Genomic DNA, 14,388 nt, shown 5'->3' with positions numbered 1-14,388 from the left:
ACACACACACACACACACACACACACATACACATTCTCCATGCTTTACCTCTTTTACTTTTGCTCTTTCTGAAGAAATTCCTTAAGTTTATCTTCTAGAGCTTCAGTTGAGTTCAATCATCATCTTTACCCAACAGACAAGGATCTTTTTAATACAAATCTAATCATGTTTTTCCTATGGTTCAAATTCTTCAGTGGCTCCCTGGTGTCCAAAAGATAAAGCCCAACCTCTTTTGCACAGCACATGAAGCCTTTCACACACTGGCTGGTATGGTTATCACCACTATATTATTAAGAGGTGTACCTCAGACGTCAGCCAGGGAGGCCGGCTCTCACATGTCTCCACAATTCTTCATGGAATGGCTTTCTCTTCCACCTTGCTGTATAATTCCTACTCAGCTCTTGTGCAACATCTACCTGGGCAATTAGAAAATTTTCTATTGATCTATCCCATTATCTTCCAACATACTCTGACTGACTCTTAGCACGTGGCACCTATTTAAACTGTCCATTTTCCCCTTAAATTTGTTAGTTTCTTGACGGCAGGGACAATCCTATATTTATCTTTATATTTCCAGAACTTAAAAGTGACTTTGTATATAAGGTTTAATGTTTATTGAATAAATGTCAATAAACCTGTAAAAACAAGAGTCCTAGAAATTATTTAACAATACTTGCACAGTTCCATTTAGTGCTTTTCATAGCAGTTAAATCTTATTTTCAATAGACATTTTCTAAAATTCAGAATCACTTTTTTTAACAAATAGTGTTTTTGAAATCTGAAGGAATGTCTCATTAATTTTGCCACTGCTTACTTGTCTACCACTTAAAATGACAAAAATTGATCAAGTTAATTTTTTTCAGTAATAAATTTTCTTTAATCTCTACAGATTGCCTATTTGTGTTTTTAGAAGGACTGAACCACTCTCCTAAAATGACTTAAAAATTGTAACAGGTAAATGTAAAAAATGTCCTATTTTCTTCAACTTCTGTAATATTAGGCTTGGGGCTTCTAAAATACAATGTTATTTTAGATGTCTATTCCTGGGAAACAATGATTTCCAACATTATCTATGAGACCAAGTTGTTGACAATGCTGCTTTGCTGTTAAAAGGCCCCAGTGCATTTTAGTTAAGTCAAATAAGACCCAAGTTTTAGGTAAGTTTTAACCAACAGGAATCCTCCCATTTCTTATTTATTCAAATGTAGAAGATACAGATGTAAGAAAAATATTTGGTTCTTTCTACATGAAACAGAGCATCTTTGGAGAGTTTCCAGCCTGGCTTCTTAATGCTAAAAGAATGAAGAAGTTGGTCAGGCCAGTGACATTAAAATCATGGTGAAGATGAAAGCGTTTCAAAAAAGAATTGTACCATTTGGTAATAAATGACACGCCTCAGTACAATAAATACAATAAAATTAAAAGGCTGTCATTTACATGGCCAGTCCATGATATAGATACAGATCGTGAAAGTTCATTATTTTGCTCCCTTCAATCAGTCTGGCTGCCAGAGTTTCAGTGAAGTTTGGACTTAACTCGTTACTTTGAAATGATCACGATTCCACCGTTCTTGCTCTTCTCTTATCCACATTGTCACACAATCATCTTTAAACCTAGCGGGTTTATAGCAAATTTATATAAGATCATTTTGGATTCCTCACATTCCTTTTCTATCTTAAATCTTACCTGCTGCCAAGTACCAAAGAGTTTTGGTTTCATCACCATAGACCAGTCAGTGGACCTGGAACAAACTCAAGTTTCTACCGCCTACCTCTCTTCCATTCTAACCCATTTACAACACTTCCAGGACAGTCCATTTTTCTCTGAGCTCTGCTCCCATCTCTAGCTTTCTCCTACTTTATAGATTCTGCTTTAAATTAAAATCCCATCAATTAGCTTTAACAAACTTCTTTGCTCAAATTCCTGCTTACTTCACCCATGTTTTATATTTTTCCATTTTCCTTTGAGTGTGTGAATTGCTGCTTAATAATGATTCTGGTGATTTTTATTCCTCTTTTAAAACAATTCAAACGTTCATCTTTTCCCTGGAACACTCTAGTCACAGATTTACCTTTTCGGCATTTCCTACATTTAAAAAAATTCTGTCTCTGAAAGCATTTGTATAACACTTAGGTTACCATAAAATGATTCTCTCCAACATGGAAAAAGCTAAATAAAAATGAGCAAGCCTCCCTCTCATTCCATAACCTCAATTATCCTCCTCAGAGGCAACAACACTTAGCACTTTTGTGGGTATACTATCAGAAGTAGTCATCTGTGTGGCTATCAACTAACATGTTTAGATACATGCTCTACCCACTACCTCCTCTCCCCAAATTAGAGTATATTATACATGCTACTCTTTTTTCACTAATATATTTTTAAGAGCTCTCCATACCAGCATTTATGGAACCCTCCTGATTCCTTTTAGAGTCTGTATAGTATTTCATTGCATGGAACCACAATTTATTAACCAGTCACTTGCTAATTGACAATGAGATTGTTCTCAACCTTTTGCTCTTAACAAGCTGCAGTGTGCATTCTTATACACACATCTTTGCTAACATGTGCAAATCTATCTGTAGGATAAAGTTATAGGAAGAGATTTCTGGGTCCATTTGAAATTTTTATGGATATTGCCGAATTGTCATTCAGAGAAGTTGTACTGATTTATTCAACCATGTCTGAAAGTGCCTCAAAACCACTATTTGCAAAAATTGCTACAGGAATTTTTCAATCAACTATCCAAAAGCTGCAAAGATTTTAGCATGCCTAGATATTTTTCTCAACTCTAGTTGAATATACACATATTGCTCATTGTTGAAATATAAAAACCCTGACAATAAAATGAAAACCAAGTTTCACATTTCAAGGATTTAGAAGGGTGATTGTTTATGAGAAGTCCTTACAGACTAGAAAAGGGAAAGAGTTAGTTGCAAGAGATAGAGCTGTTCCCCAGCATTACTCAAAGTGGGTATTAGTGTCACAGAGCATGGCCCCTTAGTTGGTGTCGGTGTGTTCTTGCTATGAAAATGAAAAGACAAAGTGATTTCCTAATTGAAAAAGACAAATCAGATAAAGTAGTAGGAGGAAAAAAGCTTTACATATTTGAAAAACTAGCCTTTTAAAATGTTTTTCTTTTCAAGACATTACAGAATGTGTAAGTATAGTTTAAAAGTTAATCTCATGGTATAAAAATGGTTACCCTTTGTCTAAAAAAGTGTCTTGACTGAGGTGCTACCAGCTGAGGATCAGGTGAACCCAATTAACCCAATTTTTACTTGTCTGTACTAAGTGGTTTATTTTAGATGTATGCTACTCTTTAAATCCTTTAGGGTATGACATGGCAAAACCATAAACAGGCTATAAAGGTCATGACATTAATTTTCCTGTCATTCTCATGCTTTAAATAGGCATCAAAAACTAAAAGAATCTTGTCCTCTGGGAAGGAAGGCAAATCTGAAACTAATTACGGAAGTTATTATCGTAATATTATTAAATTAAACACTGTGACCCTAGCTATCTTTATTTTGGTACCTTTTTTTAATGAATAAACCTTCCTAAATAAGATTATGGCATCCTCTCATAGAGCAAAATGATTCACCAGAGGACTAGTAGAATAGCATAACCACTCAAAAACCTGAGTTTTCACTTACCTAAAACTTAACTAAAAAATTTAATAAGCATACATGAAATCTTTTTTTGCAGGAAGTGCTGTATGTATTCCAAAGTTTTATTTAAGAAGGAAAAACTTCACAAGAGTAGACTACTGAGCAAGAGTCATATCTGTGTTTACTTGTTTTGTTTCCAATATTTTCCTATTTTGTTGACTGAGGACTTACTCATAACTACTGCAATTTATTTAAACCTAAACGAAAATGAAGGAGCAGGGAATATCCCAGTAACTTCTTTTTCTGCTGAAGTTTCCAATACCCAAACTATTTTAGGTGTTTAGAAGGTAAGGCACTTGAAGAGTATTTGCCGTGTGTGTCCTCTAATGCCCTCGAACTGGATTGATACCCACACAGACTATTGGGCTCCTTTCAATCCTTACTAGCGGAGATGAAGGCTGAGGATAGTGACTGATGAGTTTAGGTGGGTGGAAAGGAAAATTAGGCAAGGAAAAGGAATAGCAACATCTGTGTGCAACTAATGAGCAGGGGAAAGAAGAATAAGTAGCAATCACAAAGAAAGAAAAAGGAAGTGGGAGGGAAAAAGGTACAATGGTAACATTATTTTAAAAGGAGAAATGGCATGTGAAAAAAATACTTAAATTCCAGTTTCTTTTAATATCTCAGAAGATACAGAAACCCATTTAAGAACTAGTTCTTCATGTACTTTCTTGCAGTTAGAAAAGATACTATAGGACTTTCTGTACAATGCTGATAGTCTCGATAACTTCTATTTACTAGTTGTTAAAGGAAAATGTTGCTAGTCAACATTTATAGTTATAAATGTTATATAAATTATAACAGTTTACTAAAATTTAAGCTGAAATATACTTTAAAAGCATCTTTTATTTCTCTAAATTTGAGACTTAATCTTAGAATAAAAATTTCTAATTGCCTCTCTTTGTTTAAGGAGTAAACTGACTATGAGGAGCACCACACTGGAAAGATGATAAAAAATAATGTAGAAGGCAGTAGAGGGCCGTTTTTTATTGCAAAGGTTTCCACATGGTTTACTGTGGATACACAGGGATTCCAATTAAAATGATATGTTTAGGAGGGCTTTCTTGATCCTCTATTTTCATGTATTTAACTGTGTTCCTACCATCTATTTCTTTACACTTTATAGATCCACATCTCAAACTACCTTTTGTACTCCAAATGTGTATATTTTCACATTAGCTGATGAAACAGTTGTTTAAGCTCGTGCACGATGGTGCTGTTTGGCAGCCAAGAATTCATGTTGAGGCAGTGGCCATCTTTGTCTGTGCAATAGTGATTTTATAATTATTTGAATATTTCATTACATTTTGCTTTATTTTAGAAAAATTAATGGAGCACAAAAGATTAAATGTAAATGTGGTTAATATAACCAAAAGCACAGACAACAAAAGTTAAAAATAGACAAATTGTACTACATTAAAATAGAAAGCTTCTACACATCAAAAGAAACAATCAACAGAGTAAGAAGGCAACCTACGGCATAGTAGAAAATATTTGTGAAATCATATATCTGATACGGGAATAATATCCAGACTATATAAAGAACTCCTACAACTCAACAACAAAAAACAAATGACCTGATTAAAAAATGGACAATGGACTTGAATAAACAGTTCTCCAAAGATAATATAAAAATGGTCAGAAAGCATAAAAAAGAAGCTCAATATCACTTACCATTAGGGAAATGCAAATCAAAACCATGATGAGATATCACCTCACATCCATTAGGATGGCTATTATCAAAGAAAAAAAAAATGAAAATGACAACTATGAGGATGTGGAGAAATTGGAACCTTAATGCTCTGTTGGTGGGAATGATAAATGGTGCAACTGCTATAGAAAACAGTATGGCGGTTCCTAAGAAAATTAAAACTAGAACTACCATATTATCCAGCAACTCCGGTTCTGGGTATATATCCAAAAGAAATGAAGGCAAAATCTCAGAGATATATGCACGACCATGTTCTATATAGCAGCACTATTTACAATACCCAAGAAGCAACCCAAGTATCCACTGACAGATGAGTGGATAAACAAAATGTGGTATATACACACAATGAAATATTATTCAGCCTTAAAAAGAAAATGAATTTTGACACATGCTACAACATGGTGAACCTTGAGAACATTATACTAAGTGAAATAAGCCAGTCACAAAAAGACAGGTACTATGTGATTCTACTTATATGATGTATCTAGAGTAGTCAAATTCAGAGAAACAGATCATAGAATGGTAGCTTCCAGGGGCTGGGCGGAGGGAGAAATAGGAATTTGTGGTTTTATGGGTATAGAGTTTCAGTTTTACAAATGAAAAGTCATAGAGATGGGTTGCACAACCATGTTAATATACTTAACACTACTGAACTATACACTTAAAAATGGTTAAGATAATAAATTTTATGTTATGTGTTTTTTTACTATAATTTAAAAAAGTAAATGTGATTATACTAGTAATAGGAAGCAGAGGTCTTGTAAACAACATAACTTTAGGCAAAAATATCAATTGTTCATGATGTTTTAAGTAGGCAAATCTTTAATATTTATTGGAAGCACAATGGACTTTAGTTAAGCATGTATATGTGAAAAAATGAAATTAAAGGATATTTACAAAGTATACTATATTTATACTATGCATATATCTATAACAAAAAATGATGCATTAAGAAATTGTATAATGTTTTACTCTGGAATATCTTCTTATATAGCATTACACACTTAACTTCTATGCATTTTTTGAGGAATATAATTTGTACAAAAGTAAATAGTGCCTATAAATAGGAAGCACCAGCCTAGGGCTGCTCAGACAACTTTCTATTTTCCCAAAACATATATCACCCCATGTTCTCTGGTGAGTTTATCAGAGAGGCAGGGGGTTTCTAGGTAATCTTTGTTCATATGGTTACTTTATAACATTAGCAGCCCACAAACAACCCAGGAAAAGTACTTCAATACATAACATCTTCTGAGCTCCAAGTTGGCTCAGGTAGGGGTTGGTACCCACTCCCACCTCTGGTCTCCTTTGACAAACTGCCACTTCAGCTACCCACCCCATTCCCCAAGCTCTGGCACTATCAAAACTGAGTTGAGGGAATCAAATTAACTCAAGTGATTCCAGATTAAAACAACTGTAGGCATCTCAGAGATTAGCTGTAAACTCCTCAATTAGCTTTGAGATTAAAGCATCAAGGCCTTTTATTCTTGGGCTCCCCAAGACTTAGGTCTGTATTCACAACGCAGACAGTGAGATAAGCAGACAGGCGTGAGAGTGGGTGGCAGGCACTGCTCTGGGGCATGCAGGGCCTTGTGGGGCTTCTCTTGGGAACATTCAGTTACATTTTAAGGATCTAAAATGATGGCAAAGATTGTACACCTACAGATTATATCCTCTAACAATCACACAGCAAGAAATCCCCAAACCGAAAGAAAACTAATGGGAAATCTTTTCATTTCAATCTCCAACACTGATATTACAAAATCAATTGGTTGTTGCTATAAATAACCTAAACATTCAGTTTCTCTATAAATGACTGGGTGGGGGATCAATTTTAGTCTAATTATGTAAAGGCGTATAAAAATAAAAGGATAATTTCAAAGGATAAGAAACTGCTAAGGGTGGCTGCCTCTGGAAAGAGGAAAATTGGGAGGCACTTTTGGGAGGGTGATTGCCTTTCCACTCTACTCTTTTGTAAAACTTTTGAATATTTCACCTTGTGGATATACTACTAAAAACATTATCAATGATATGAGCAAGAAGAATGCAGTAGATCTAGAAAGACAGGTGGTTCTCAACAAACACTGGCAGGGAAAGATGTTCATGAAATAACAAGTGAAGCAAACTGGGAGAGTGGGTGTGTTCTGATCCCATCTGTCTTAAAAAAAAACCTGTATTCTCACAGAGAAACATCAGTTTGTCATCACTGAGTACCTTTGGCACTTGGCTGGTGGAACTTCCCCTTTTTCTTTGTACATTGTGTGTGTATGTATGTGTGTGTGTGTGTACAGCTGACCTTTGAACACCATGGGTTTGAAATGCGTAGGTCTACTTATTTGCAGGTATTTTTCAATAAATATATTGAAAACATTTTTGGAGATTTTCTCACTACCACGAAGCAATTGTTATCAATTACACTAGGCTATCATAAACCAATCATGGTGCTGCTTCTTCATTATCAAGCATGAATTGTTATACCTGTAAATAAATATGAATTTCTTTTTCATGTTACCTTATCATTCTTGATGTCTATTGTTAGTAATATGTATAACATCTACAGTGTTTTGCACTACATAAGATAGTATTAATGTAAGTAGTGACAGATGATTCATATTGTAAATAGATGACATAAATTTACAGTATCGATAAAAATAATATAGTACTGTAAATGTATTTTTCTTATGATTTTCTTTATAACTTTATAACATAACAGAATACAGTATATATGTAACATACAAAATAATGTTAATTGACTGTTTATGCTATCAATAAGGTTTCCATTCAACAGTAGGCTATTAGTGAAGTTTTGGGGAGTCAAAAATTATATGCAGGTTTGACTGCTGGGGGTCAGTGCCCCTGCATTGATCAAGGGTCAAATGTACACAGACATCTATTTCTCAATTAAATACAATAGATAACTGTTCTAAAAGTGTGAGAAAAAAACCCTACTTAGAATCTACTTTAAAACACATTTTGTTCAAGAAATACAAATAAATATTTTGATTTTCAAGTAGTAATTAACACACTAAATGGTAGTCTTTTCTCACTTTTTGTATTTTCCTCATCCCAAATTCACAGTGACCATAGTCTCAATAAATAACTTTGTCAAAATCAAATGCATGAGGCTCGTAAATTCATCATCTAATATCTATCAATAAAAAGCAATTAGTATATTATGCCTATATGAATAAGATAGACATTAGATGTAATTTCTTAAAATTCTTGTTTCACTATGTTATCTCAAAACGCTGCTTAGTAAGATACATTTAGTTAAGGATGGATTTTCAAAATCAGCATAAAACTCAGAAAAAATTGTCTAAAGAAACAATATTTCTTACTCTCTCCAATTAGTTTAGACCCTTTTAGTCTATGTTCCTATTGCACAGTTTAATTCTCCTTTTCCAACACTGATCATACTTATGTTAAGGTAATGTCTATCTTCCCTGACAGACTCGAAACTCTATTAGGGCAGGTTCCTGGTCTGTCTTGTTCCTATCAGTCCCAGGGCCTCAGAGGGAAGAAGTCTTCCAAAAGTATTTGATAAATATACTTTCAAAGACATAAGCCTAAACAAAAGGAATTGCAAGATTTACAGATATTCAAGGGCAAAACAGATCCTAAGTAAAGATTATGTAATCAATCAAAAAAGATACATATCACAGTTAAAAATAGCATGAGGATCAAAGAAAAAGTTATTTGCCTGAATGATCAGTCTGACAAAATCAAAGCATATGTTCACTATGCACAATTATTAAAAGCCTCAAGAGTTTCAACTATCTTATAAATATAAGGCTCTGAGTCACCAAGCCTTAAAAAAAAAAATAACCACAAGTAATGGTTATTTTTGAAATGGGATTCTAATACTATATTCTTAAAATATGTTATCATCGAAAAATTCATCTTATTAGCTAATTGTTTCAGAATTCATTTTACTTCAAGAATCTTTGAAAAAGATTATGGGATGGCAAATAGCCTTATACACACACACACATATACACAGTTGGATTTTCATTTTGATAATTCCTGAGAGGAATCCAAATCATAATACTCTTTACTGAATGTATGGTTTTTGGCATATCTTCACTTATACAATCTACTAGAATTGAATTAAATCTACTCATGAACGTGTATGCCAGTTTCAATAGGTGGAAACTTGTATGCCAGTTTCAATAGGAGTGTCATTGTTCCTAGGCCCTCTCAGTGACAGAGCTAGAAATATATGTAGGTATCCTAATCCATGCATATATAAACATCTGTGTATTTCTATATCTTTTTATCTGTGTGTGTGCATAAAAAAACCATGAGTTCATACTGATAATCTAATCAAATACTACAGAGTGTATCCTAGAAAGTTACACTTTTTCTAAATCAAAAGTTGTCTGCCACAAGGCTAATTAAAGTCACACACTTTTTTTATACAAGCTTACATGTCTGTCAAAGTAGGATAGTATAAAAGGCATGAGTTCACTCATTCGATCAATAACCCCACAAGGCAGGCATTAGAAAACTATTTCTGCAAAAGGCCATATAGTAAATATTTTCAGTTTTGTGAGCCCTACAGTCTTTGTCACGACTACTCCTTTCTGATGTTGTAACATGAAAACAGCCCTATACAATAGAAATGACTAAATGTGGCTGTGTACCAATAAAACATTTTTTATTTATGAATACTGAACTTTTAATTTTATATAATTTTCATGTGTCAGAAAATACTATCTTCTTTTGATTTTTTTTCAATAATTTAGAAATGTAAAAACCATTCTTAGCTTACAAGCCATACAAAAACAGGCTCAGTTGGGCCTGAGAGCCACAGTCTGCGATCTCCTGACCTAAATCAACTCTTTAGTAAACCTGACTTATATCAGTTACTTACTATCTGTGTAACTTTGTCCCTACTCCACCAAAAAGGCCTAAACAACAAACAAAATCAACAAAACAACTACAACTGACTTACTTTAATTTTCAAGTGGGAGTTAGAGAGCTATTTTATTGGTGTAACAACAGTAGCAGCAACTAACATTTATTTTGAGCTTACTGTGTTCTAAAGTGTCCTAAGTATTTTTAATATGTGCTAATTTATTTAATTCTCACCACAGCCTTGGAATGGGTATTTTATAATCACCACTTTACATATAAGGAACTGGAGGTTAAGTAACTTACCTAAGCTCACAGAGCTAGTCAATGGTGGAGCTGAAATTTGAAGCTAGGCACTGGGTTCTGCTCTTAACAATGCCTCTAATCTCGAAATTTCCCCAATCTTTTCTTAAAGTTCCCGTTTCAAATAACAATTCTTAGAAATTAAAGCACACAATAGAATAAGCACCTACGGAAAACAATGTAATATAGTTAATGGTTATTAGTAAAGAGCTAATCTTTAGATTAAGCCTATATTGACAGCAAGAAAAATGGAAACTTGATTCAAATGGATGCAAGCTTCAGTGTTATGGAAAAGTTGGGAATAATAGTCTTTGACTCTCCCCTGTGTGTGCTGGCTCACCAGAATAAACATTAGTGAAGATGCCCCAGAAGAGGGTTGCAAAAGGCAGGTCGCTATGATTTTCTCTAAATGACTCTTAATTCTCCTAATTTAAATTTGCCTCAAGCTTTGCTTACTCGAATGGCATTTATAGATCCATAAAGTTTGTCTATTACTGGTACGTTAGCAATAAAACAGTAATCATGATACCTTTCCTGTAACAGCTACAGTGTAACTTAAATCACAACCCATTTGCATGACCCATTTTCCTCTCCAGGTCTTTACCTGACAGTTGGTTCTGTGTGGTGACATTCCAAATCCAAGTAGATGCCGAATAACTAACTCTTCAAGAGTCATTTGAAAAAAAAAGATTTAGAGTATAGATAAAAATTTATTTCAGTACAGTCTTAAATTGCCAAAGTAGATTTTAGAAATTATAATAAAACACTTTTACTCTACATAACTGCAGTATAAAAAGCTCTTTGAAAAACTTGACATTTAAAGACTTTGGCTAGCCAAGGAAATAAGAATGAATTAAAATTGAATTCATTCCAGTTACTCTTCATTGGAAGGTAGTTACTCGCCAAAAATTTACTTCAGAGTCTATTAGCATTACTTACATCAAAATGAGGAAACTTAAATGGTAGATGGTCTCTATAGCACTGGGGATCGTCAGCAAGGTCAAGTACATTACAATAAGGCACTGAGGATTACAGGACAAAATAGACTCCTAGAGCAAAATACATCTGGCAAATATATTTTTAAAAATGTCTAGTTTTCTCAAATTCCTGTTTTTTACTTTCCCAAAATATCTGCTATCAGTAAATTATGTAGTTCTATATTATGTGTGAAAAGCTATTTCTTGACAGAAAAAAAAAAATCCATTCATGTTACTAGAAGTCGTTCCTAACAAAATGTACACCGAAGGAAAGTCTCTGCCTTAGAGATGGCCCTCCCGCCCATTCACTTTCAAAAGTCCAACATCTAGGAGTCCTGCTTTACACCTCTTCTCCCTCACTTCCCAGATGTAGGCTTTCACCAAATCATGTCAATATGTCCTAAAAAGCCCTCAGATATGTCCATTTCTTCTTATCTGTGCTATCAACTGGTACCGGTTGCCTTATCCTTTCCTGCCACGACAACTGAATACTCTTTTCATTGCTTTCTCTACTGCTTCTTCTCTAACTAGCACAGCCAGTGATGTTTTCAAAACAGAAATCAGAACAAGCCACCTCAGACTGAAAACCATGAGAAGCCATAACGTGCCCATGAGGTACTGCACAGTCGAGTCGTGGCCTGCTTTTCAGTTTCATCCTGTATTCCTCACTTTCTGTGTCCCAGTCACACTAGCCTTCCTTCAGTTTTCTGAACATACCTTGGCTCTGTCGACAGTGTCTTTATACATGCTGGTCACCTTCCCTGTAATGCTTCTTTTCTTCTCAGTAACTTGGGTTCATCCTTTGGATCTCAAGGCAATATCACCTCCTTATCTCTGACCTAGTCTGGCTCAGATATTCCTGTTAATAATCTCTGTGAATCCTGAATCTTTTCTTTCAGGAATTTATCACAATTATAATTTTACTTAGATGATGCCTAGTACCCCCAACAGATAAGAAGTTCTAGAAGGAAGGGTTCACATTCGTGTTCATATGGTACCCTAAGCATCTTCACAATAACAGAACACCTAGGAGGAGCTCAGTTAATACTAATTTATATGTCCGATATAATTCACATACCAAAAAATTCACCTTTTTAAAGTGTACCATTTATTGTTTTTTAGTATATTCACAAAGTTGTACAACTATCACCACCATCTAATTCCAGAATATCACCCAAAAGGAAACCTCATACCATTAGCAGTCACCCCATCCCTTTTCCCTCAAAATCTTTAATCTACTTTCTGTCTCTGTAGATTTGCCTATTCTAGAAATTTCATATAAATGAAATCATACAACATGTGGCCTTTTGTGTCTTCTTTTACTTGGCATAATTGGAGAAATATCTATTTAAATTCTTTGCCTATTTTTAAATTGGGTAATTTTTCTTTTTGTTGTTGAGTCCTAAGAGTTCTTCATATATTCTTGATTAAAGTCGTTCAGCAGATACCTGCTTTGCAAATATTTTCTCCCTTTCTTTGGGTTGTCTTTTCATTTTCTTGATGGTGTCCTTTGAAGCACAAAAGTTTTAAATTTTGATGAAGTCCAGCTTATGTATTTTTCTTTTGTTGCTTGTGCTTTTCAGGTCAATCTAAGAAACCACTGCCTAAACCAAGGTCACAAAGATTTCAGCCTAAGTTTTCCTTTCAGAGTTTTATATAGTTTTAGTTATACCTCTTACAATTAGGTCTTTTATCCATATTGAGTTAATTTTTGTATACAATGTAAGGCAGGGGTCCTCTTTGATTCCTTTGCATGTGGATAACCAGATATTTGAGGACCACTGCTGCCAAGACTATTTTTTTGCTCCATTGAATTGTCTTGACACCTTTGGTGAAAATCAATTAAGAGTTTATTTGGACTTTTAATACTATACCATTGATCTATATGTCTATGCTTTTGTCAGTACCACTCCATCTTGTTTATTATAGCTTTATATTAAGTTTTGAAATTGAGAAGTGTGTCTTCCTTTCTATTCTTTTTAAGATTATTTTGGCTATTATGGGTATCTTGAATTTCCATATGAATTTTAGGATCAGCAGATCAATTTCTACAAAACAGAGACAGCTGGGATTTTCATAGATTGCATTACATTGTTGATTAATTTGGGAATATTGCCATATTAACAATGTTAAGTCTTCCAATTCAATAACAAAGGATATCTTCCAATTTATTTACATCTTTACATTCTATCAACAATGTTTTTAAATTTCAGTGTACAAGTCTTCCACCTCTTTTGTTAAACTTATTGCTAAGTATTTATTCTTTTGATGCCATTGTAATTTTATTTTTCTTAAGTTCTTAATTATAATATAGAAATATAATTGATAATTATACTAATCTTGTATCTTTTAGTCTTGTGACCTCATTTATTAATCCTAACAGTTTTTTAGTAGATTCCTTGAGGTTTTTTATATACAAGATCTCGTCATCTGCAAATAGAGAGTTTTACTACTACTTTTCCAATTTAGATGCCTTTTTATTTCTTGCCTAACTGCCCTGGTTAGAAAGTCTTCTATAGTGTTGAATAGAAGAGGCAAGAGACTACAGCCTTGTCTTGTTCCTGACTTTAAGAGGAAAGTTTTCACCAATAAGTAGATGATTAGCTGTGAGACTTTCATAGATTCCCTTCCTTATGTTAAGGAAGTTCCTGTCTACTTCTATGTTGTTGAGTATTTCCATTATAAAAGAGACTTGCATTTTGTCAAATGCTTTTTCTGTGTCTTTTAAGATGATCATATGGCTTTTGTTCTTTGTTCTATTAATATAATGTATTACATTGATTGTTTTTCTTATGTTAAACCAACCTTGCATTTTTAAGATCTATGTCAATTGGTCTTTGTTTATAATTCTCTTTACATGTTAGTAGATTTG

The 14,388-nt window shown here is 33.9% G+C and overlaps 1 protein-coding gene across 13 annotated transcripts in view; it reads right to left on the bottom strand.

The window, feature by feature from the left end:
- Positions 1-14,388, bottom strand: part of ZNF438 (zinc finger protein 438) — a 161,689-nt gene that overhangs the window by 31,928 nt on the left and 115,373 nt on the right. For 2 of the 13 annotated variants that reach the window (XM_023536177.1, XM_023536182.1), the window contains exon 4: positions 5,346-5,404. The exons of 10 other annotated variants lie outside the window; for them this stretch is intronic. The gene's annotated coding sequence lies outside the window, so the exon portion shown is untranslated. Of the gene's footprint in view, positions 1-5,345; positions 5,405-11,143; positions 11,203-14,388 lie in introns of all 13 variants that reach the window. One more of the 13 variants, XM_023536183.1, reaches the window with a different exon arrangement.

The sequence above is a fragment of the Pteropus vampyrus genome, unplaced genomic scaffold (assembly GCF_000151845.1).
Source record: "Pteropus vampyrus isolate Shadow unplaced genomic scaffold, Pvam_2.0 Scaffold150, whole genome shotgun sequence".
Lineage (NCBI taxonomy): Eukaryota > Metazoa > Chordata > Mammalia > Chiroptera > Pteropodidae > Pteropus > Pteropus vampyrus.
This window is presented reverse-complemented; position numbering and strand designations above follow the sequence as displayed.